The 25,065-nt window shown below is 38.1% G+C and overlaps 1 protein-coding gene across 6 annotated transcripts in view; it reads right to left on the bottom strand.

Moving 5' to 3' along the window:
- Positions 1-20,588, bottom strand: part of CTBP2 (C-terminal binding protein 2) — a 2,784,951-nt gene extending 2,764,363 nt beyond the window's left edge. For 5 of the 6 annotated variants that reach the window (XM_044056194.1, XM_044056191.1, XM_044056196.1 and 2 more), the window contains exon 1: positions 20,231-20,588. The gene's annotated coding sequence lies outside the window, so the exon portion shown is untranslated. The remainder of the gene's footprint in view (positions 1-20,230) is intronic. The other variant, XM_044056197.1, reaches the window with a different exon arrangement.
- Positions 20,589-25,065: the final 4,477 nt, after the last annotated feature.

The following is a 25,065-nucleotide window of genomic DNA, read 5'->3' as shown; positions in this document are numbered from 1 at the left end:
TAAGTGCATATTTTGATCCAGTGGAAGCATTTTTTTTCTTTTTTTTTTTCTTCTTTTGGTTTTCAGTTAAGAAATCTCATACACAATGCACATATTTCAGTGCTCTACACATTTGCAGAGGTATTCACCATGATGTTATGAATCTAACTCCCAAATATTTCTCTGCTTGGGATTCTAACCAAATCTTATGATTTACTGATACAGTGGTTGAAAACAGTATAGTTGTGGTATAATACACTCATCCTAATGGCAGGATCATCAAGCAAAAGTCAACATACCAGTAAAGATACCAACCTCCTTCTTGCATAAAGTTCCAAAAATTATTACTGCTTAAATAAACATATGTTATTACTCCCAAACACACAAGAACTTCTGTAGGAAGCATTATCTTACAGAACGTTCTTGGGAGTTTGAGTAAGGTTTTAAGTCAAACATTCAGCCAAAATAAGTACCACTTTTTCAGTTGGCATATCAATTATTATTCTAAGACCTAAACACAATTTCATTATTATTCTCTACAGGGAAAAAATGAGGCTCAATGAACTGAAGAAACTTCTAAATCATGCAGCCTATGAATTCTACATCACTGTCTTGCTTTCCAAACATGATTCCAGAAAATAGTGAAACATGGCAACTACAGAGTTCTATAGGTACAGAAGGAATTACTGATAAGACCTCTGGTTGGGATGAACTAAAGTTATTGGGAAGTATCTCATATGTTACGATTTACTCAAAGTGACCTCTATAAAAAAACAGATTACCCTATAACTAGGACTGTAAACAATCTACATATTATGCAGGTCATGAGTAATTAAGACAATGGAGCCTGTACATCATCCCCAACATCTGGGGTTTTAATTATTTCATTACTTTGAATTTAATAGGATTCATTATCTGTTTTCCTTTGTCTTCCTTTGGAAGAAGCACTTTCTGTATTCTAAGTTTTTTTTTTTTTTTAGAAAAATACCAGAAGAAATGTCACATTCAGAAGTTTATTAAGTAAGTGTTTTATTTCCAATACAGTGTCAGGACTTCTTCAGACAAAATAAAATTAATGCAAAACCTTTCATTTTAAAAATTAACTCATGCTCAATGTGAACTTAAAATCATGTGACCAGAACAATCTAATAAAAGTAAAAGAACACTAAGGTACATGCAATTTCATAAATGATACTTAATTAGTTCAAGATTCCATTTAAAATAACTCAACAAGAAAAGTAGCTACTATAAATTTATCCAAGTGTATGTTATTCCAAAAATCTATATGTGCCACTGTTTAAAATGTAAATATAAATATGTTTTATGGTTTATCGTCATATTTGTGATTGCTTCAATTGCAAATACGGGAATAACAAGACCCAAAAATTATAATACAAGAATGTCGAGGACCACAGGTCCAGACAGCATACACTCATTTGCCCTCGTCCTCTGCATCAGTGACTTTTTCAAAACAGGTAGGTAGGACCTGTCTTTGAAAAATCAAAACAAGGTTGGGTTCAGAGTCTGTAGATAATTTATATCCCTATATCCCTACTTATTATTTCCCTCTTTTAATTTCTCCAAGTCTTTTGGGTTTCTAATACCGTGATGGGAATGGACCCCATTCCTAAGTCAAAGTACGATTAAAGTTCATGAAATTAGTACTGTTTCAGTCTTTAATGTTAGCCAAAGTGCTTTTTGCAGCACCCGTAATGTACCCAGTAATGGCTCCTTCTACAATCCGTATGGGATTACATGTATCGGTAACATATCTAAACATGATTGCAAATTCTTTTTGATATGACCCATTGCTCCTACTACTACTAGAACTGTCTGGGTATCCTTCTTCCACATTGCCCTATTTCTGCCTAAAAATCCTGGTATTTTATGACTTTGTGTCTCTCTGTACATAAGACACTGTAGTCACTGAGTGTAGCAATTTCATTGATCAGTGCTACTTTTGTCTTCTTTTCATGGACTACTACATCTGGTTTTCTTGTGTCTATTTTTGAACTGTTGGTAATGGATGATCCCATGTGATATAAACATCATCATTTTCTAAGATGCTTTATGGCTCATGTTTCCAATGTTTTTTTCAGCTACTTCAATATTATAATGTTTGCACAATCTCTAGGGCAACAGTCTTGCCACATTATTATGTCTTTCAGTATACAGTCCTTCTGCCATTAGTATAGCACAACCAGCAACAAAATGTACGACCGTTTCCAATTCTGTTTTACAAAACCTATATTTGTCTGTTTCTCCCATATGCTCAACAGACTTTTAAACCAACATGTACGTAATCCACTATCTTGGGTCGACAACATTAACCGTCTTTTGGTTTAAATTCACCTCTCCTTAACCATTCCAGCATTCGATCCTGATCAACACGAGGTTGTCCCAAGACTTTTCTGTACTTGCAGCTATACTTATGCATTTTCCACATTTCTTACCTTCTCATCTCCTCCTTCACCTTTTGTTTTTTGGCACATTCAGTTGCTGCCTTATTTTTATCTACTTCTGAGTTGGTTTCCATTCCCACTTGATGCTGATATGCTTCTGCTAAACTAAGCAGGGAAATCACCTCCTCGTGTTTCAAAACTTTCACTATGTTTGGGTCTTGTGAGGTCAGCAGATATGTATGCAGTCCCACAACTGCAAATCTATACATGTAATCAATTTCAAGGAGCCCCATACCTCCTTCAGATCTGGGACTACATAATCCTAGTATGTACTGATTTTTATACATCATTTGATGAGCATGAAGCATCCTCCTCCTTTTCCTGTCCAACCTACCCAACAACTTTTGGGGCCAATCAATCACTCCAAAAATGTAAGGCAGGACAGGAAGAGCAAATTGGTTTATAGCCTGGACTATGTTCTTAGATGTCAACGCTGTTTTCAGTATTAATTTTAGTCTTCTAAAATATTCCTTACTAAACTTTATTCACATTTTTCTATGTTTTATTGTTGATCCTTCATCAATTCCCAAATATTTATACACTCCCTCTTGCTCAAGTTCTTTTATGATACATTCCTGTACCAAGATGATGTTTTCTTGGTGCTGCAGCTTTCCTGCTTTAAAGGTTGTTTTTGTACATTTATCAAGAACAAATGACATTCCTATATCATCTGAAAAAGTTTTGATAGTTCCATGATGATCCTTCCCATTACCTTACAGATGTAGCTGGTCTGGCTTCTGGGTCTGGAATTACCTGGGTCTATTGTAGCCCCACCTTTGTGCAAGGTAAGGACTGTTGCTGTCCTCCATTCATGCAGCATAAAGCCTGTTTTGAGAGTAATGTTGAACAGCCTCTGTAGGGGGTCTTACAATTCATGTTTCAGGCTTGCGAATAGGCAGCTTGGTGTGTTATCCAGCCCGATAGATGTAGTTTATTCTTGAGAAACTTGAGAAAGAGTAGTAGACTGGACGGCGCAAGTGCAGCGGTAACATTGTTGCCTCACAGCAAGAGGTCCTCTGGTTCGATTCTCGGCTGGGGTGCCTTCTGCGCAGAGTCTGCATGTCCTCCCTGCATTCATGTGGGTTTCCTCCCATGTTAGAAAAACATGCGTCTGAAGCATTTCTGCCTGGGCGTCCACTGAAAATTGGCTTCATTCCAACTTGGACTTTCCTGGTTAACAGATAACAACAAAAATAAATAAATAAATAAAGGTAGAGACTTGATCTGAATATAAATGGAGTGGTGAAGGTGGAGTTGAATTTGTCTACTAGCAGATTGGCAATGTCTTCTAGATCTGAGTATGTTGTATCAGTTACTATTAGCTCAGTGCTGGTCATAGTTTCTGAGAATCCTACCATATTTAAAGAAGGTTTTGTGATCATCTTTCACCTAAGTGGCTATTTTTACATCATATCTGGCTTTTACAAATTTGATTAGGATTCAGTGTTCCATGTTTAATTATGCAAGACCACTTTTGATTTCCTATGAGTTAGATTTATTTGGCATACAATGTTTTTTTTTTCTTTATACTTTGTAAGGTGAGAATCAATAACATTACATTTTAATACTTACATTTGATTACTGGGAAAGTCTGATTGGGTAGGAACCTATTTTTAGTGGAGGCCTGGGGAAAAAAAGCTCTAAAATATTACAAAACATTTTAAGAACAACAATTTTACAATGTTTAAAAATAATACAAAAAAGAAAGCTACAGTTTAAATAATTATACCAAATTAGATATAATATGAAAACACTGGTTAACAATATATACAAGTTATATGACAATGATTTAATGTTGTTGTTGTTGTTTGTCTTTCGTCTTTTCCCAATTAGGGGTCACCACAGCGGAACTCCGGTCCGCTAATGATTGGCAGTAGGTTTTTTTGTTTTTGTTTACGGTGCCGAGTTGCCAGCTCGACGCCCAACCTTCAATGAAGGCACGCCCATTCACGCATGTCTTTCGGAACGCCACTCAACTGCAGGAAGGACATGCAGACTCCACACAGAAAGCACTCCCTGCACTCCAGCCGAGAATCGAATGGGAGAACCTCTTGCTGTGAGGCAACAATGCTACTGCTGCACCACCACGGATATGACATGACAATGATTTAATATTTACAGAAATTTTAGCCAGTTAATAGACAAATTAAAGGTAAGTTATTATAATACAAATAGAAACTGCAATATGAAGTGAGAGAAAAGCAGGCCTATGATATACTTAGAGAGAAATCCAAGGTAGAGAAATTGACAGACATAAGGAAGTAAGTGAAAAAGGGAGAGTAAGGGGGTGTAACTTATTTGTTCACATTTAAATATGTAGTTTATCCTGGCATAGAGCAAAAACAATGCCATCTTATGGCTATGGAGTCTTTCAGTATGGTTTTGAAGGATGTGCAGGAGATTACTGGCCTGATGAATGCAGGTAAGGAGTTCCAGGTCTTAGCAACATGGTACGGTACAGACAATGCCCAGCAGATTTGATAGGCTTGTGAATAGACAGGTGTTTTTGTCCGCTGGATCACAATGATCGACTAGGAACATAGTTGTGTAGAATGTTATTTAGTACTGGAAAAGCAGATGGATTCTTGATAATTTTATAGGTGGTAAGTAGCTGTGTACATATTGATAGCTTTAACCAATTTAGGCTTTTTAGTAATATACAGTGGTGGGTTCTAAATGGGGTATTTGCTGCAGATTTAGCAATTTTGTGCTAGAATTGTTCAAGTTTTGATTTTTGTGATGCTTGAAGGTTAGTAAGAATGGCAGCACCATAAAAAAGTGTGATGAGGCAAAAGTACTTTTAGCTAGAGTCGGGGAGAAAGTGTTTGGCTCTATGAAGTATCTGGTTTGATGAGTTTTTCTAATGCAATGTTGTATTTGCAGGTTGAATTTAAGATCATTCACTATCATCCCTAATAATTTACTATAAGAAGTGACCTCGATGGCTGTATTACCAAGACAGAGGGCTTTACATTTTTTTCATGAGAGAAGGACTGGAGAAAAGTCAAGTAGCATTTTTTTTATTTTTTGGGGGGTTGAGCATGAGGTTCGAGTTACGAAGCCAATGTTTCTGTGGCTTTTAAATCTTCCTGAGTAATTTTTTGGAGGTGCGCCATGTTGTCAGATGTGCAAATGATCATGGAATCATCTGTGTACTGTATTAGGGAGGCTTGTTGTGTGGATGTGTAGAGGCTGTTGTTGAGAATGTTAAAGTGGAGGGGACCAAGGGTAGAGTCTTGTATTACACCAGTGGTGACTGGGAGATATGAGAGAGGAGGGAGTGCCATTTTACTGACCAAAACCTATTGTACAGTTAGCTTTGAACCATAAAAGGGTGAGCTGAGAGACCTAATGAAGACATCTGAAGTTGAAATTTGCTGTGACAAACTGTGTTAAAGGCTTTAGACTAGTCTAGAAATAAGGGGGAGACTAGTTTGCTGTTATCTCAAGCTTTATTGACAATATCTATATAGGTTAGAAGTGCAGTGTTAGTACTGTGGGAAAGATGGAAGCCATGATGTGTGGGGGATAGGAATTCTATCTAAAGGAAATAGTTTAGCAATTGTTTCTGAATACATTTTTCAAGTATTTTGGAAAGGGGGAGTAAGATTGCTACAGGTCTAAAGTTAGCAATGTCTGTTGAATTTCCTCCTTTGTGCAGAGGGATAATGTGTGACTTTTCCCGAGACATGGAATGTGGGATTCCTGGATTGACCTATTTATAAGTACTGAGACAGGATAGGCAATGCTATCGGCTGCTAGTTTAAGGTACTCAGGAGGTCATCAGCTTAAGTAGAACATGATTTAAGAGTGGTTTTATAAAAGCAACCTTTTATATACAATTCTTATAAATACAATCTATTGATGTTTGTTTATGGGTAAATAAAAACTGTATCCATATTTGACTTTGATACTAGGAATAATGGTTAAAAAATCATTGTTTAAGAAATTTTTGTGATAATTATTGTACCTAAGTGAACATTAGAGTTTAGCTGTCCTTATTTTCAAAACAGGATTAATAAATGTATATTCTTTAATACCTGGTTTCCTGGAGCCATCAAGTTAAATTGCTAGTTTTCTGTACTCGAGGTGTTTTTCCCAAGCACTGCCTCTAGGGTCAGATACTACAACTTCTACTATTCTGAACAATTTTGAGGCATGGTTATATAAAGTACTTATCTCATTCTTTTTATTAATGTTGTATATAGGTTTAGATATTGCTATAAAAAAATGTTAAATGAAAAGAGTTTCATTGTGGATTGGCTACAGAGTTGTGTGTGTGGAAATAGGGGAAAGAGATTGTGAATAGACTGAAGCATGTATATTTGGATTGTTCAAGGAAGTGGGATTTTAGTTGTTTATGAAATTGTATCAGATTACCTTTTTGTCTTAATTCTACTAGTCTATGACAGGTCCAGGCATTATCATGATTTTATTGTAAATTTATAGTGCACATAAACACACACACACACACACACACACACACACGTGTTTATGTATTTACATGGGTTGTAGGCAACCCATTCAAATGCACTACTTCTGTACTCCATCTTTCAAAAGCACACACAAAGATAGAGTAATCGAATAAAGTGCAAAACCTCCATTTAACTGTTTTTTGCAGGTGGGCCAGGCCTCCTTGTCCTCCACACCCTGTAACTTAAATATACTAATGCTAGGACTGTAGAATACTCAAGAATTCACGTTGCTATTCTGTGATTTCACTGTTGTCAGTATTTTGGTAACACACTTCTCCTTTGTGTGCATGTTACTCAGTCACTTCGATTAGGAAAATATGCTGTCAGCAAGATTGCACTCTGATAACACATGGTGATATACATGTTTATAATATAGAAAGTAAAAACAGATTGCATGTACAGAACACTCAATGAAGCAAGCTAACAGTATCATAAGTAATAAATATGAGAAGAAATACAAGTTGTGGTGAATGAGTGAGGTGGCCTAAAATGCCTAACTTCATGAAAATCCCATGCTTTTTCAATTATCAGACACTCAAAAATTGAGGTTTTACAAGTATTTTTCCTAGTAGAACGGAAAATCAGTGTCCCTGTCAATGACAGGTCTTATGAGGGAGGACTATAGAGAGAGAGATGGGCATCCTTTAACATAAATCAGATGCCTGGACAGATAATCTGTGCAAGGCTGAAGGACTTAGTAACCACAACTAAAACATATTGTTCAAAAGAAAGCTCATTACTTGTACTGGAGCTCAGGTGTTTAAGAACAGATCCTATTCTGAGGGAGGTGCCAGTCGTGTGACACAAGGTTGAGGCAGGGTCTTCACCTAAAGTAACTATGCTGAATTTCTTGGCATTCAAGGGGAGTCAGTAGTTAAAGCACCAAATTTTGGTATAATCCAGGCCCTACAGGGTAATTTTGTTATCATGAGGACATCTGACAAGATTTACAGTCATCCAGAAACTTTGCAAGCCAGAGCTCTTGGATGGCCAATTTCTCTTCTGGGAAATGAATGCGAAATAAGACAAGATGCAAGACTGAACCCTGTGGAACATTGCTACTTATGATGTATCAACTACATTAACAAGGTCAGTTCTGCCAGGAAACCACTTTGCCATCCAGTGGTTTACTTAAATATTAACATTGAGGCTGGGTAGTTTTTTGTGATGCCACTGTGTAGAATGGTATTAAAAGCCTTAGCCAGATCAGGGCAGGCAGTTCTGAATAGTCTGGTGTTCAAGTAACACTTCTCTGCCTTTGTCAAAGGGACTATCTTTTTGTTATAAAGTAGAAGGCAAGATCATCCTACAGGGTAACTAAAAATAGAGGACTTTAAAAGTTTATTAAAAGGCAACTTCGCAGGGGTGACATCTGTAGGCTTAGCACAGACTTTCAACTCAATAAACTACATGATGCTATTAATATAGAGGTCATATAGCCTGATCAACCTACACTAATAAGCTTGACCTTTCAAACTCTATCTGTAAATATCTGAAATCCAGGCCAACTAAAAGCACTGGGTCTTTTTTAAGTATGTATTAACATTCACTCTTCGCATCTGCATAAAATAAACAGTTGAGTACCTCGAGGCTCAGTACTTGGACCTCTGCCATGTACACTTTTCTTCAGCACATGGAATCAGGAACAGGACACCTAATAATGGCCTCAGTTATGGGATGCCAAGTGATTAGTTCCTACATACTTAGTGCCCATGCTGCCAACACTACCAGCAACCACAAGCCCTCATGACTGAGCAGTATTTATGCTTATTTACTTGCTATGGTGGAAATCATACCAGCACAGAGAAAAGGAAACACCTGACACAACATATTACCAAATGTTTCCTTTTCTTGTGCTTATGTAATCTCAAAAATTATGTAATCTCAAAATTTAAAGTAGTGGAGGCTTGCCCCACTATAAAAATGCTTGTGTACTTTCAAATTATATAGTTTCAGGCACTTAGTTTCATTACTTGATTAGATGTTATTTCCATATATCTGTGGTCACTTCTGGTCAAGTTAACAGCAGGGTTGCTGATATATATGTGCATACCCATGTGTGTGTGGGGGGGCTAGGATGGGTCTTTTGGTGGTTGTACTGTGATGTGCTCCCAACTACTAATCCCATGATGATTTGCCCTGTAACTAAGAAACTAATGTATGCAAGTGACAATTCACCTGGACATCTGAACAGTCTTCCTTGGAATTAACACAAAGTTCAAACGCAGTTCAGTAAGGCTATACAGTGACAGGTAAAAATGGCTATGTAGGTCAGTTTGGCGAAAATGAACTCCAGGCTTTCTTAACCAAAAAAAAAAAAGAGAGACAAAGTCACGTAAAGAACAACTCCAGCATCTCCGCACACACTAAATAGATGATGTACAGTCAACACAGACTTTCAAGTAGATTTTCAAGAAGAACTCCATACTGACCTTTTCATGTTGCAGCCTAAGTCACTAATCAAGTTATAGTATGGTATTTATAAAGAACTCCTGTGTGCACACATGGGGTGGCTCTCAGCTAAGAAAACAAACAATATGCGTTTGAAGCCCTGTACCCTTCACACAGCTGCTAAACAGCTCTGCACTATGCACTACTTCTTCAAGTATCTCAGTCTTAGTCATTACTTACCACCTGGCAAAACTAGTAAATGTTTATTTTAACAACAGAAAAAAACACAGCCACTAGGTAAAGGGGTATACATTTTTACACTGGAAGATGTGTAGCCTCTGGAAGTAATTTACAAAGAACTCTGTCAACTCAAGTCATTATCAGTAGATGTTTTAATCACCACAATGTGATTATTTTCACATCCTATTCAAGTCATGTGAATTACAGTATCTGGTCCTGTGTCATGGAACAGAGGTCAGGAACCCTGACTGCAACCCAGACAACTTGGGTTCAACTGGTGAGCCTTGTACCTAAGGACTCAGCTGGGGCAGATAGGAAATGTAGCAGTATGTTACCGGCCCGACTATTATGGGGTTAGCATTGGATGCCAACTTACGTAAATATACTAAACTCATGACTGTATTACCATGGATAAACTAAATAATGGCCAGGAGTGATTCACTGTGTGTGGTGCTTTCTCTTTCCCACAGTTATGCAACAATGGATTTGGTATACTTAAGTAAAAGGGTGAATGGGGGTGGTGCTTGTCTCCTACAAGAACAACTTTTGGAGGAGGAGGCTGTTCTGTTTCTAAAATATGCTAAATGAAACACAATTTGATTAAATATGTTTTAGATGAGCTGTATTTTCACAATAACTTCTTAGAAAATTTTGATACACACACACACACACACACACACACACACACACACACACACACACACAGAGACAATGAAACCTGGTAACAAGGAAATATTGTTTTTCTAGCCTTAAGGGTAGTAAACACTTTCTCTAAGGAAGAACAAACAAAATAAAAGGAAAACTAGTTGTACACAGGATCATAGGAGGTTACTAGGCTAATGGCCCTTGGGCCCTTACAAGCCTAGACAAAAGTTTATCCCCAAAAAAGAAACCTCAATCAGCACCTATCAGCCCTGTCAATGAGGGACACAGGTGGAACCCTTGAAACAAATTTGTGGTTTCTCATCCACTCATCAAGGTTGCACTTGAAGAGGGCCAGCGACATACTCTGATGTGTATGGGGAGTCTATTCCAGATATGAGGTAGCCTCTAGGAGACAAACCTGTCTCTCCAGCAAGTTATGTTCATGTTGCATATTAGATTTAAACCTTTCAATCAGGTAATGCGTGAGGAGTTAAGACTTACGGATATGGAGTATCTCTAGTAGGGCAGGGTCCGCGATTGCCTTGTAAGCGAGACACAGATCATCTCTGAGCAATACGTACAATACCGAGTTAAGTGATAGTGATTTGAGCCTGTCCATATAGGACAGGTGTTGGGAGACCATAGATTCTCTTTGTGAGGTATTTCTGTGGGATTTCCAGCTGGTGCAGGTGTTTGGAGAGACACATACCAAACAGGGAGTTGTACTCAATTACTGGCCTAATGAGGGAGAGGTACAGAGAGGTATTAACCTCCTTTTTTCTGGATGTAATCCCTTTACTTATGAGATGAACCAAGTAAAAGGCTTTTCTGACCACTGCCACTACATGATGGTCGAAAGTGAGATTGTTGTCAAACTGTGTACCCAGATCTCTCACCACAGGTTGTGTGCTTAGGGGGTTGCCATTGATGTGGTAATCAGTAGGGGCCATGTTTCTGCCGAATGGTATGATAATAAATCATTTTGCATTTAACTTAAGGCCATGACTTTTTCACCAGTCATTTCTTGCTGTGAGACCCTCTTGAAGTATGTTAACATCATCTGGGGAGTTAATGACTGCACCCAACTTACAGTCGTCCACAAACTTGGTCAGCCACAGGCCTTTTGTATTTGCCTGGACCCCTGGAATGATACTGGCATAAAAATTGCTAAAATAGACTGCTGTCATAAATTCTAATGTAAGGTCACTTTGTATTCTTATTAAAAAAAAAAAAAAAAAAACAAGAAACAGGATTCAAGCTGTTATTGCTTGTTAAAACCACAGTTTATTAAGTAAAAACCAAAGATGAGTGCGTTCTCCTTTATCAGATGTCACACTGACACTCTACATGCATCTGTAACTCTTCCCATAAACAAGTAAAACACATGCTTACCTTCCATATTGAGAATTCCACCCTTCGACATTGGACCCATCGATACATTTTAAATATATATATATATATATATATACATATATACATATATATATATATATATATATATATATATAGATAGATACACAGACACATATATATATATAAGGTCTACTTCATAACATTGAAATTTCAAAATGTTGAATTTCATAACATTGAGACCAAACCATCTAAATCCCAAAACACTGAAATCCCCAAACATTGAAAATTCAGAACATTGAAAGTATGCTTCATAACATTGAAAAGTGCCCAAGGAGTGGCGTACGGCAACTGTGGTCCCACTCCACAAAGGCGGCGCCTCTACGGACCCTGGTAATTACTGCCCCATAAGCTTAACAAGTCTAGTCTGCAAAGCTATGGAGAGGATCATAATGGAGCTCATAAACAAAGATATAGGGGACTTGCAGACATTGGACCCGACCCAGTTTGGCTTTGTCAAGGGAAGATCATGCCTTTTGAACTTGGTCGACTTCTTCGAAACAGTCACCAAGGCCATTGATGAGGGAAAGGCAGTCCATACAGCCTACCTTGACCTTGCAAAGGCTTTCGACACAATACCCCACTCGGGTATTGTAGAAAAACTTACCAGCTTAAATGTAAACCCATATGTCACAAGATGGGTTGCAAACTGGCTTAAGGACAGAACCCACAGGGTTAGAGTTGCTGGCGCTGTGTCAGACTCCAAGCCGGTCACAAGTGGTGTCCCACAGGGATCAGTCCTTGGCCCCCTTTTGTTTGGCATCTACTTCTCAGAAGTACAGGCCAACATGGGAGGACTTTGGCTGACAAAGTTTGCAGACGACTGCAAACTGGGCGCCATAGTGGAAAGTGCATCGGACACGGATATCCTTCAGAAGGGACTCACGGAAACAGATAGCTGGTGCCAGAGCCATGGCCTGAAGTTAAACGCCAAAAAATGTATAGTCATACCCTTCGGGAAAAACAAGGTAACCCCAAGCTACCATATAGGTGGCAATCCACTAAGCACAGAAGAGGTTATCAGGGACCTGGGGACCCAGGTTGACAGTGGCCTTTCTTTTGACACTCACATTGCTAAAGTGGTTAGAAAGACCTTCTACATTGCCCACCTGATCATGAAGGGATTCACATCCAGATCTAGTGAGGTCATTGTTCCCCTGTACTCTTCACTTATCAGACCAATGATCGAGTACAATGCCCCATTCGGGATGTATCTCACCCGACATCTGCAGCAATTGGAGAGACCCCAAAAGTTCCTCACCAAAAGGATAAAGGGACTCCAAAATCTGTCATATGCTGCCAGATTGAAGAAACTCCAGTTCTATTCAGTCGCATACCGTCTGCTCAGAGGTGACATGTGCCTGACATACAAGGCCATGTCAAACCCGGAATTAATGGACATGCTCCACCTCAAAAAATCCAAATCCACCAAAACCACTAGAGCAAGCGACTTAAACCTTAGCACGGATATAAATAGGACGTGCTGGAGGGATAGATTTATCACTCAGAGACTCCCTATGCTGTGGAATAAAATCCCAGTCCATGTGAGGCAGAGCACCTCGCTGACTCTGTTCAAGAGAAATCTAGACCTGTGGATGGGAGATCGTAGGTTTACCCCGGGAATCATATCTGTGTCACTGCTGGACAGAGGCACAACAAACTAATGGGCACAGTATTTTTTCATATAAGGGGTGGCGTAAGCCACAAAAATTTGGGCTAGGCTTATAAATGCCTTAGGGCAGATAGCCTAGTATAAACCTATGAACCTATGAACCTATGAAAACTACAATGCATATGTAAATAACATCCTCTCCACCTATAACACCTAACTTACAAACACACTTTCTACTATGTTTCTGCAGGGGGGCAAGTGCCCCTGCACCCCCCATATGGGGGGCTCTGCCCCCACACCTCCCATAAATTAAATATACCAACTCCAAGATCATACTACAGCGGAAAAAGGTAAATTTCCTAACCTCACTGTAAAACAATCACCATACACTGAGGTTAGGAAATTAACTTTTTCCACTGTAGTACGATCTTGGAGTTGGTATATTTAATTAATGGTGCCCCCCACTTGGGAGGATGCAGGGGGCTTGCCCACTATAGAAACGTAGTAGAAAGTATGTTTGTAAGTTAGGTGGTGTTGTAGGTGGAGGTGATATTATTTACTTGTGAAATGTAGTTTTCAATGTTATGAAGCACACCTTCAACGTTCTGAGTTTTCAATGTTTTGGGTTTTCAGGGTTTTGAATTTTCGATGTTATGGTCTCAGTGTTATGAAATTCAACGTTATGAAATTTCAATGTTATGAAGTAGACCCATATATATATATATATATATATATATATATATATATATATATAGAGAGAGAGAGAGAGGGATACAGATATAGATACATGAAGATACGTATACAATTATATGCAAACAATGCATGCATACTCACACACGCTCACACACACACGCACACAGATACATAGAGAGAAACAGAAAAAGATGAATATATACATACACACACACACACACACACACACACACATATATATATATATATATATATATATATATATATATATGCATATGTGTGTGTGTGTGTGTGTGCGTATTTATATATGCAGTGTCATAGTGGTGGCTGTTGAGCCTGCTGAATACAAAGAATATTAGTTCTTTTAAGGCCTATCACAGCAGTCTGGCAAGTTGGCAGGTTTCAACAAATAACAGGTGCCTTTTGGGAAATATAAAGGATAGTGAAACAAGAAGAGTTTAGATTCCCATTTTCCTAAATGATGAACTGAAAAGGGATTGTGCCAAGGAGTCTGTAGAGAAGTAGAGTTTGAAGAGAGGAACCAGGCTGGAAGCTGTAGCTGCAGCCTGAAGTACGGAAGATATATCCCTGAACAGGGAAGGTACTTTTGACTTGAAATTAACCCAACTTTTCTGTGTTAAAACATATTAAATGACCGTCAAGTAATGAGTTGCTTTAAAGAATCCTCCGTAAAAACTTCCACATGGATGAACTGTTCTTGCTAAAGTTGTAAAGAACTGGCTTTTATTTGTATAAATAAAACCACTATGTCTTTAAGTGCTCTGGCTCAGTCCCCCCCCCCCCCAACCAAGAGATAACCAGTTTTGTTAAGCTACATGGATACTGCATGGATAATGCCCTGCCTGACTTATTTTTCTTCCACACCCAGAAATGCAAATGCTGTATAAGGTCTAAGTCTACTGACTGTAAAGAACAAATGCAGTTATTGACTAGAAAAAATATCTATTGATGTTAAACTCTTGTGCATAAATAAATACACAAAGCAGCATTTAAACAACCTAACCAAGTAAAATCAGTACAAATAAATGCTTAAAGGTACCGGATCCCACCAGGAAATGTATGACAACTGGATATAAACCACTATACTTTAATATTAACAAAGACAAAAAAGATTTAGCACTTTCATCCACAGCAGGACATCAGCAAAATTGGTCAGTGCTATGAAAACAATATATTCTTACAGGGATTTATTCTAGAAATGAACTTTGTGGCATTCTGAAGCTACCTGAAGGAAGTGTAAATGCAGTTTTAGTTCTGTGAGAACTGTAATTGCCGTGTATATGCCAAATGGGGAAACTATTTGAGGCCATAGTGCAGAGACATGCAATAACTGACCAACACAAACTTATCCTGCAGCAACATGTTGTTACGACTGTGAATCAGCAGACCTCTGTTGGTATCCCTCAGCCAGTGGCCTACTACAGAAACTAAGTAAGAAAGCTAACATGAAGACCTCCTTCGTGGGCCTTGAAAGACTTTCAGCATGACATCTGTTGTCCCAAATTGAATTTTCTAGGACTCTATTATCATATTTGACTGGTGACTCATTGAAGGCTTACATCGACTTAGGTGATGTGTTTGGCAAGGACTACCAAAATCAAAATGAGAAATACTGGCAGGGGCTAAAGCATCACCTAAGGCCCAGTCTCTTATGTTTCATAACTGGATATTTAGTAAGGGCATACTAGTAAGGACAAAAATGGCTAAACAAATCTAAATTTAAAACTGTAGCTAGAATCTCAAGTGAATAATGGAAGTAAAAATTCAGAAATATGGTCATTAGATGACTTTAAAATGATACCATCTCATAATTTAAGATGGTGGTTATTCCAGTGTGAGTCAATCTTCTGAACAGCTCGTTATTTTAGAGGAATGTTTACTGGTAACCTAACTTGTAAACCTTAGATAAAATATGCATGCACCAAGGGTTAGTAACAAGCCTTTAACCAAGTATGTTGTTTTACCTGCAAACAAGAAAAAAAAGTCTCCATCTCACCTGCTTTATTTTAAATGCTTTAGAACAGAGTCAAATTACTACTATTTCTACTGCCCTTAGTTTTACTAATGCTGAAAACCTCAAGAAAAATGCATGTTACTTGGTTTTCTCCATTTTTTCTTGACTTCAGTACACATAACATCAAAAGCTGTTACATAAACTGTTACATAAACTCTCATCTCCAGGTCTTGGAGAAACATCACTCTCACAGTTTCACAGTTATCTGCATATCAGATGACTCCTATGCATATATGCAGGCATCCCCAAGGATCGATTCTTGGTCACTTATTTAACATTTTCATAAATGGCCTTCAAACAACATCCAAACAGGCCACTATATTCAAGTATGGAGATGACTCCACTCTCATTTGCTTAGAACCTAACTAAATGTCCGCAAAACATCCAAGAGTCTTTGTCATCCATCCATTGAGCCCTGGCTGGATAACTCTCAACTATGTCTAAATCCAAAAAAGTAAGTTAATAATATTTACTCCTAAGCAACTCTCTGAATAGTACGCCAGACAGGAAGACCAAAAAATAAACTAGTGACACAAACAAAGTTACTAGAATTAATCATAGATGGCAAACTAAATTTTGGTCAACATACACAACAAGTAGTTAAAAAAAATACCAAAACATCAAGTTCCCTGCAGAGGACCAAACTTTATCTCAACGGTTCCACTGAAAATCATAGTTACCTACTGAAAGGTCAGCACTAATGCAGAGTGCCGACAAGTTGATAAGAAAAAAAAAAAAAAAACACAGGAGAAGAGCAAATTTTGAAAATCACTCTTCTCTTTTAAAACTTCTTTTGCAGGAAGCCCCCCTGTACCTCCACACCTCGTGAACTTATATATACCAACCCTGAGATCACCATACATTGAAGAAAAGGAAATGTTCTGAGAAATGACATCTTAGACTTAGTAAATGCAAGGCTGATCTTTTGCCCATTCAGTCTCCAATTTTCGTGATTCGCTGCCTCATATCCTGACTTTTCAAATAGTTACTAATAAACATTGCTCCTATCTATCTGCATCCATCACTTTCCAAACCCTACAGGCAAAAAAAACAGCAAAGGAACAGCAATCACTCATACCTATTACACCTATATATGATCGACACACAAAACAGCAACCATAACATGTCGATCAGTCATTATATCAATCATAAAAAGCATTGACACTGTACACATTTCGTTTTCTGATGCAGTAGCCAAAACTCAACCAGACTCAGTTCAAATCTGTCTGAATAGTGAAAGTGTTACAGGAAGGTTTTTTTTTTAAGATGCAGGTTAGGGTTAGCATGCATTATTAAAAAATTAACTCTAACCCTATGGTTAACCCTGCTCCTAACCAAAAAAAAACAAAACAACACTACCACTAACCAAGACAGATCAGACACTTACCATGTGTGCATATACAAGCACACATACAATAAATCTGTCCCATAACCTAACCCTATACACTCACAATCAAACACATAATCTATCCCCTTACCTGAGAAGAGTGATGAAGCCAAATTAACTAAATAAATGGAAGACCATGCAAAGTCTACTGTGGATGCAGTAAGTGAGAATATTAAAGCTATGAGGCAGAGATCTTCACCACTAAATCACCTGTACTCCCTTCTCCGTGGACTGCAAAAGGTAATGCAGAAATTACATGGAGGAGTATACAAAGTATGAAGTAAAATGCAAAAAGGTAACTTTAAAATCATAGCCATGTCTAACTCTATACCATTTACATATATAAACAAATGTACAAACTGTATACAGAGAAAGGTAGAAAGGTGATGATGTTATTTTTATACAAATCAAATGTAAGAAACACAGAAAGCCATGAAACTCTCAAGTGCCTTTTTTCAACACTTTCATTAAAAAAAATGCTTTGTAGTTTACAAAGAAAGCAGCACTTTCCTGTGAATCTAAGGTTCCTGGAGAAAATGTTCTCCTCATACAAATACAGCTGTATTTAATGTACTTCACTCTTTCTTACTCAGAGAAACAATACCATCTTCCTAACACAAATAAAGCAAGAATCTGCTTCCATGAGACAACTCTTAAGTGGTCATGGCAACAAGTCAAACATCTGTGATGAAAGTAAATAAAGTGTGTGTTGCTCTGTATTATTACTGCCTAAGCCTTGGATAACAACAGCTTTTTTTTCTGTTTTCTTCCTTCACAGGAGTCATTAACCAGGCTCTTGTTGGATGACGTACCAGAAGTTATGAATGGCACATGAGGCATTCTCACACTGCAACATTAATGAAAGTCTTAAATTACATCTGTATTCAGCAACATTTTCTATCATTTTTACATTTTGCTAAAGCAAATTAGACCACAGTGCAAGCAAGACATATACGCTTCAATAGGAATATATCACATCAACTACACAAGGATGCAGAGAATCAGAAATAATATAAATTCTGCTTCACAAATAATGTATCCATGGGGATCCAGTCTTAGGTCTGTGCAGAAGCAAAACACACTTCAAACTCACATTTTACTAACCAATGCACATAGCCCTCATCCCCTTGTCCAGCCTTCTAACACTTAGTAGTAGGCCCCGTTTAGTGCCACAGCATTAGCAGTTGTGACATTAGGGTTATACAATAACAAGAAGCTTGGGACACTTGTCCAGGACATCACTGAAGTATGATGCCTGAAGGCCGCTGCAGTTAAACTCTTATTCAAACTCTAATTTAAAGCAAAAGGAAAAACAAACTAAATGGTGCGTTTAAACAGTCTCACTGCTCTGCTAGATACTTTTCTCACTGCATAATTACTTGTAAATCATATCCATAAACCCTGCCTGCTTCTTTAGGGTCTAAAAGAATCTAGCAGTCTATGCTTGAGATTCCTTAGTGCAGGTCATTCAGAGAACTGGTACACTTCCACCCAGCAGGACACACAAAAGTTCCAGTTCCAGGCGAAAATTTCGAATGTCGGCACTGGTTTTCTACCAAATTCAGTTCACAGTTGATTTTTATTTGTACACTTGCATATCTCTGGCAAAATGTGAAATAGAAAGAGTTGATTGTCATCATAGCACAGAACAGGATAATAATATCATTTTTAATTATAAACAAGGCGTTACACACGACTGTTGTGAAATAATTATATTTATTAACCATGCTTTGTGCACTGAAAACCTGCTTAAGCTATGAGTCTCCGTGAACACACACACCCAAATAAATAGCAATAGTTAACAGTATCAAAATACGTGGATCAAAGTAATGCACACGCAACTCGGATTTTGAGATAAAGGTATTTGTGATCCCTTAAACAGAAAATAAGTAACGGTGAGTGAAGCAAATAACTCCACGACGAGAGGGGAACCAGAAACCCATGCAGATACCCTGATTTAGCAGTCACCAGATTCAGGTAAGCAAAAAGTCCTTCTTGACTAAATGGCTCTTAAAACATCCAACCCCTCTAGTGCACTGACTACAGCATTTAACTTGTCACTTAATACAAGGTTAATTTCAACATGCTTGCGGCTGTCACCTGAAAAAAAAAGAACAGAGGTCTGTCTGAGACGTTCAGAATAAACTAAAACTGGAATAAAGTGCATTTATAGCTCCCTTGCAAAGTTGTAAGCTGTCAGCCTTTATGTCCCGATATAAAATTTAACTGAAACTCTGCAAGCCATGCAAAGCTGTAGCTTTCGTTGGCAGGGTCTCTAAGCTGCAGCTAACCTTGCTAATCTGCTGGCAGATGTTGTCCATCAGACTCAGCACACTAAGTAAACAATGCATAGCCCAACAACACAAAAGACTTCCACTTCAGCTCAGCTGGCAGCTATCGTCTACAAATCTACACACTCACAGTTTGGGACAGAAACTTAACATTTCCGTAGCAAGCTGCAACCGAGCTCCCCCTTCCTTTTGGGCTTCACTGTTTGTGTTATTGTTTAATGCTCCAGCCCCTTACGTGGTCCATGTCCGTCCAAGGCTGCATCATTACACATGCATGATTAATCTGATGGCACATATCTGCACGTTTAGAAATAACAAAAAAAAAACGAGGTTTTACTCCCACACAAACATTCATTACGCACCTAGTAGTCCGGTGCAGCATTCAACTTCAGGAGCAGATCAAGCAAAAAAAGCTGGTTATTTAAACAGATCAGAAAAGCATTTTAGGGATGTGACCAAAGATGTCCTCGGATTTCAAGCTCCTTGTCCGTTTTCTCTCTCTGTGTGGCGCAGTGAAGCGAAAACACATGGACACCATGAATGGCCACAACATTTGCAACTCTACCTGCACAGTATATCCGAAAACAGTTTGTGATCATGAAAATCTTACCTATTCTTCAAAGATAACGGTCGTTGGAGGCGAACATTTCTCGATATCAAGCACTGTCAACACCACCTTTCCTTAACAAATCCTTTCCTAATAGATCTTTTCTCAGGTTAAAAAGATCCACCTTAAAATGACAAAAAAACTTAATCCCCAAGCTCTGACTGTACAGAGCAAGATGTTGTTAAGTACAAAGCAAACAATCGATCTTCCTCTCCAGAAGAATTGAGAGAAAAGGAGAACGACTGTCGGGGGGAGGGAGTTAATTTAAAGGTGATCTATGTCCTTGATGGTTCAGTACTGGTATTTGGTTCCAAGACATTCTGTTTCTGTTGATTGAGAGTAGATGGAGAGGTATGGTCTTTTTTTCTCAAGGCGGGGTCTCTGTGTACAAACCAATGATACAAACCCACATGCTTCAGCCTCGCCCCCTCCAGCTCCTCTTCAATACAAATGGACGCTCTCCTGGGAACGGTGCATGGAGGGCCATTGAAAGGGAAAGGCGAAAGGGAGGATAGTGCGGCAAGCAGTGGGGACCCCCGCCTTACACCAAAGCAGGGCAAGCAACTGTTAACTTATTTCTTCAGCGCTTGCATTGCCGCTGTGTAAAACGGGCACATGTCCCACCTAATCGAGCAAGAGAAGGCATGGAAAACATGCACAAAGTGGAGAAGGTACTGTTAGTAAAACTTTGTGTTGTTACTACCAGCACCATTGTGTTAGAAATTCGCTCACAATGGCACCAAAATGAGTGTCCCGGTCAAATGTAACCAAAGTTCAAGGAATAAGCGACGCTGCAGTCACAGTCACTACAAATGATACATTTCTGAAAATCACAAGCAGATTAATCAAAGTAACAACGAGCAGCAGTATGACTGAAAGACTAAAAGCAAGAAAGACCCCGGGAATTTTACACACTGCGTCTCCAAAGAATTGGAAACATAAGAGTGCGCTCGTTTGGATAACATGGATCAGTAAAGTCTTAGGTTCTGGAACCACATTACTCGACTGCGTCTTACAAAACTAATAATGCACATTTCCCTTTCCTGCTTGACAGTAAGTGAATAATGAAAACTGTTTTCTATGCCTCATGGGGAGCAGATCAAATTATTAATGACAAATGATCCGCACGACAAGTTACTGGATCCGCTGAAGAGTATTAAGTAGTTAATTTCTCACCCGGTTTTTGATCCATAACGTTTGCACTGGTAATATAGTACTGCAGAGGGAGAGAGTGGCTGCTACCCAGGGAGTTGATATTGACTTGTAGCAGCTCCTTCCAAACAGAGGAGCTCAGGAGCAGCCCAAGTCCGAGCTTCCTAGTAAGGAGATGAAAGCACACCGAGGCACTTACCGGCCATTGAGCTCCACCTTTGCCTTACACTAGTTGCCTTAGCTACTTGGCTTGTTGCAACTGTTCATGTCTTTGCGCCCCGTTTATCCTTGCGTTTTATTTTTGTGTTAAACAACTTTAGCGAAGCCTTTCATGGGGACAGCAGAAAAATGGAAGGTTTTATTTTTCTGTTTTCATACCAGGACACCCACAGAATGTACATCTATTTCTGCGCGGCTTGGATTTTACTTTAAAGAAAATACCGGAATTGTATGAACTTGCGCCCCAAATATCAGGAAATGTAAGGTCTCATTTCCTGCTCATACATAGCTAGAAATTCATTGAACGGCTGCAGTTTGAAGCCATACTCGGAGGAAACCTTGTCTTACTATAACAATGGTACTGATAGTGTTATTATTATTAAATTAAGTAAAATATTTGCTTGAGGTGTTGAGCGTATTTATTTTTTCGTGGGTGGAGGGCTGGAGAAGTATTGCACATATTTGTGCACCGTGTTGTCAGACAGCTAGCTATGCAAGTTAATGGCCCACATACGTTTTAACCTCTTAGTGTAAGAAAGCTGGACAAAGCCAGAAATAATGAGGGGACAAAGCTCCTAAAAAAGGACTGATTTTAAGTATCACCCTTATAAACTTGGAAAGTTGATAGAATGACAGGTTATACGTTAGCATGCGTTTTATGAAGGATGTGAAGTCTGAACCTCAAATGTAAATCCTATTTAGTGACTTCAGTCCTCAATGATTTCCCACAAAAAAACACAAGTTTAACAACCAACAGACCGTTGAGAGGTATGATATCCGTATCCGAGTAAAAATATCCTACTTGTATTGTAAGCTGTCAGTCAAATTTCCGTTTTAACTCCATAAATACAGTACAGACAGATTGCTGAAAAAGAGAAGTAACCACGTAGTATGCAGGAAATGAATGCAGCATGCATTCATTCTAACGTGCTGTAACAGAGCAGAATGCCAACGTTTCTTAGTAATTTGTTAATTAATACAGTTGGCTTTGGTGATATGTATTGGTGGTTGATGCGTTTCGGTGAAGTTTATTAGAACAAATCAGCAAAAATATAAAGCTCGGAGCAGCTCTCTGCAAAATACTACATTAAACTAGTAGAAGTTAAGTGATAATGCGAGATCGCTGCCAGCCTAATTTTTTATACTGTTCAATTTATTTTGTACTATTGTATTTCAGAAAGTTTCTGGCACCTGTAAGAAAACATTGAAAACGATATTTAGGTACATCTTCTGCTGAAGTCTGGGGACAAATATTAACTTGTCTTCAGCATTGTTAATTGTTCACTTTGCGCTCATTCCTTACCTCTGCATCTGTGGTCAGTGTCACAATATGCAAGAAATTAGTGTCATGGCACCAGGTGTGGTGCCACAGTAGTGATTACACAACAGGATGACACTGCCAAAAATATCTTCCAAGAGCAAATCTCTGCTTTTTAAGCACATTTCACAACAGCAGATATATCTGTTCTTATCTCTCAGTATAAGCATTTTTAAGTGATACAGCATCCATGAGAATTATGAGTTAGACTGTGTTCATATATAATATTTTAGTTTTATTTATATATATATATATATATATATATATATATATATATATAAATAAAATTACTGTTGTTTTAGTGAAATTAAAAAGTGCAATTACCAGATGTAGAGTTAATAGTAAATTTCACTGTATAGGAATCAGGATTATTATTGTACACCTCCTCTCAACTGTATAGATTTTTGCAGTGTCCAGATTTGTGCTTCATATTTTTGTTCCATTTTTCATAAAATTGTGGTTTTCTGGCAAATTAGTGGCAAATCATTGAAGACTGAAGCTAGATAAATAGTGACAGACAATTGAGTTTTAGACTTCATACCCCTCAGAAAATTCATGCTAATGCAAAACCTGTTATTCTATCAACTTTCTAAGTTTGTAAGAGCAATATTTAAAAATTGCCCCTATTTTGGGCCTTTGTCTCACTTTTTATGTCTTTGTCCAGATTTTTTGCTCTGAGGTTGAAAGGTATGCACCTGAACATTTTGCTTATGTGTGTTTGCTACATAAAGTTTCATGTTATGTACCTCTCTATTTCAACATGCACACATATATAGATATAAAACTCTTTGTGTTTAGTCTCATAAACTAGAAACAAGCTGATGACAAGTGGGTGAACACAGACTGAACCAAGTCAGGCAAGGGTGTAAATTTCTGTGCAAGCTGGCAAAACAGTGAGTTGCTTTTTTTAAATGCACTTATGCAGAATCTCTGTTCTGACAGTTGATATGTGAATGCACAGGTCATATACATTCTGAGTTCCTACTGCCGATGCTATTCTTTCTAAATAAACAAACTTTATATTACTTTTTAAAGATATGAAGGCAGCACACGAGTGACAATACAATCCATGGTGTTATTAGTAGGAATATTCTCATGTTATGGTCAGAGACATGAAGGGGTGAAAGAATAAGATTAAAACAAAAATATAAATAAATAAAATAGAATAACATTTGTTAACAGGATAGGCAGGCTGGTCAAAGGAACCTTTTCAGCAGTGGCTTGGGTGAAATGCAAATTGCAGTGTTAAAACAATGCAATTATACAGCGTATTTGTATGTTTCTGTAAGATGAAAACTATACAGTTTTGGAGCTAACCCTTGATTTACACAAAGTGAAATCACATCTTTTAGTGATAAAAGACATTCACATAGCAATACCACAGTTGGGATGCTGTCATTTCTGTTGTTACACTGCAATTTCAGTAGTCGGCTTGAAACACACTTTCACTAGTTCTCCTGGTGCTTTCTGTAATGATGGGTACTGCCTCTAAGTATGAGCAAAGTCATACCGTGTGAGGCCAAAGTGAAATGCGGAAATGTCAAGCCTAAGCAATTGTTATGACAATAAATTCAGACTATGTGTTTGTACTCATCAAAATAAGTGAACATATTGCCCATTAGAATGTCTTAGTCATTCTGATTATACTGGCCATTTATTTTATTGGCAATCAAATGAGTTACAGAACTAAAAACTAGACCCATCCCTACCTCTAGGTAGGAAGCAAAACATGCTGTTGTTTATGTATTTGTTTTTGGTTGTGGCATGGATTAGTCATGCCACATTCTCAGTGACTATCATATTCGCAGTCCGTACCTTTTTATTTTTAAACAGTATTCAATAATATGCCTGTACTGCTATGGCTGTATATTCTATATGAACCAGATTTACCAATACTTCTCGCTACAGGGTCACCAGACATTTCTTAATCAGATCTATATATATATATATATATATATATATATATATATAAAATGTGTGTATGTACATATATGTATGTGTATAATTTTATTTTATTCATTTGTAAATCAAGTAAACCCAGTGGATATAAGTGCCCCTTTTTATGAGTGGTTTGGGAGCACTGTCTGGTTCAGTGTCACATAGCAGGCATATGGTGGAGAAAGGAATCAAACTCTGTTGTCTTGACTAC

The sequence above is a fragment of the Protopterus annectens genome, chromosome 14.part0 (assembly GCF_019279795.1).
Source record: "Protopterus annectens isolate FY-2018-M chromosome 14.part0, PAN1.0, whole genome shotgun sequence".
Taxonomy (NCBI): domain Eukaryota; kingdom Metazoa; phylum Chordata; order Ceratodontiformes; family Protopteridae; genus Protopterus; species Protopterus annectens.
This window is presented reverse-complemented; position numbering and strand designations above follow the sequence as displayed.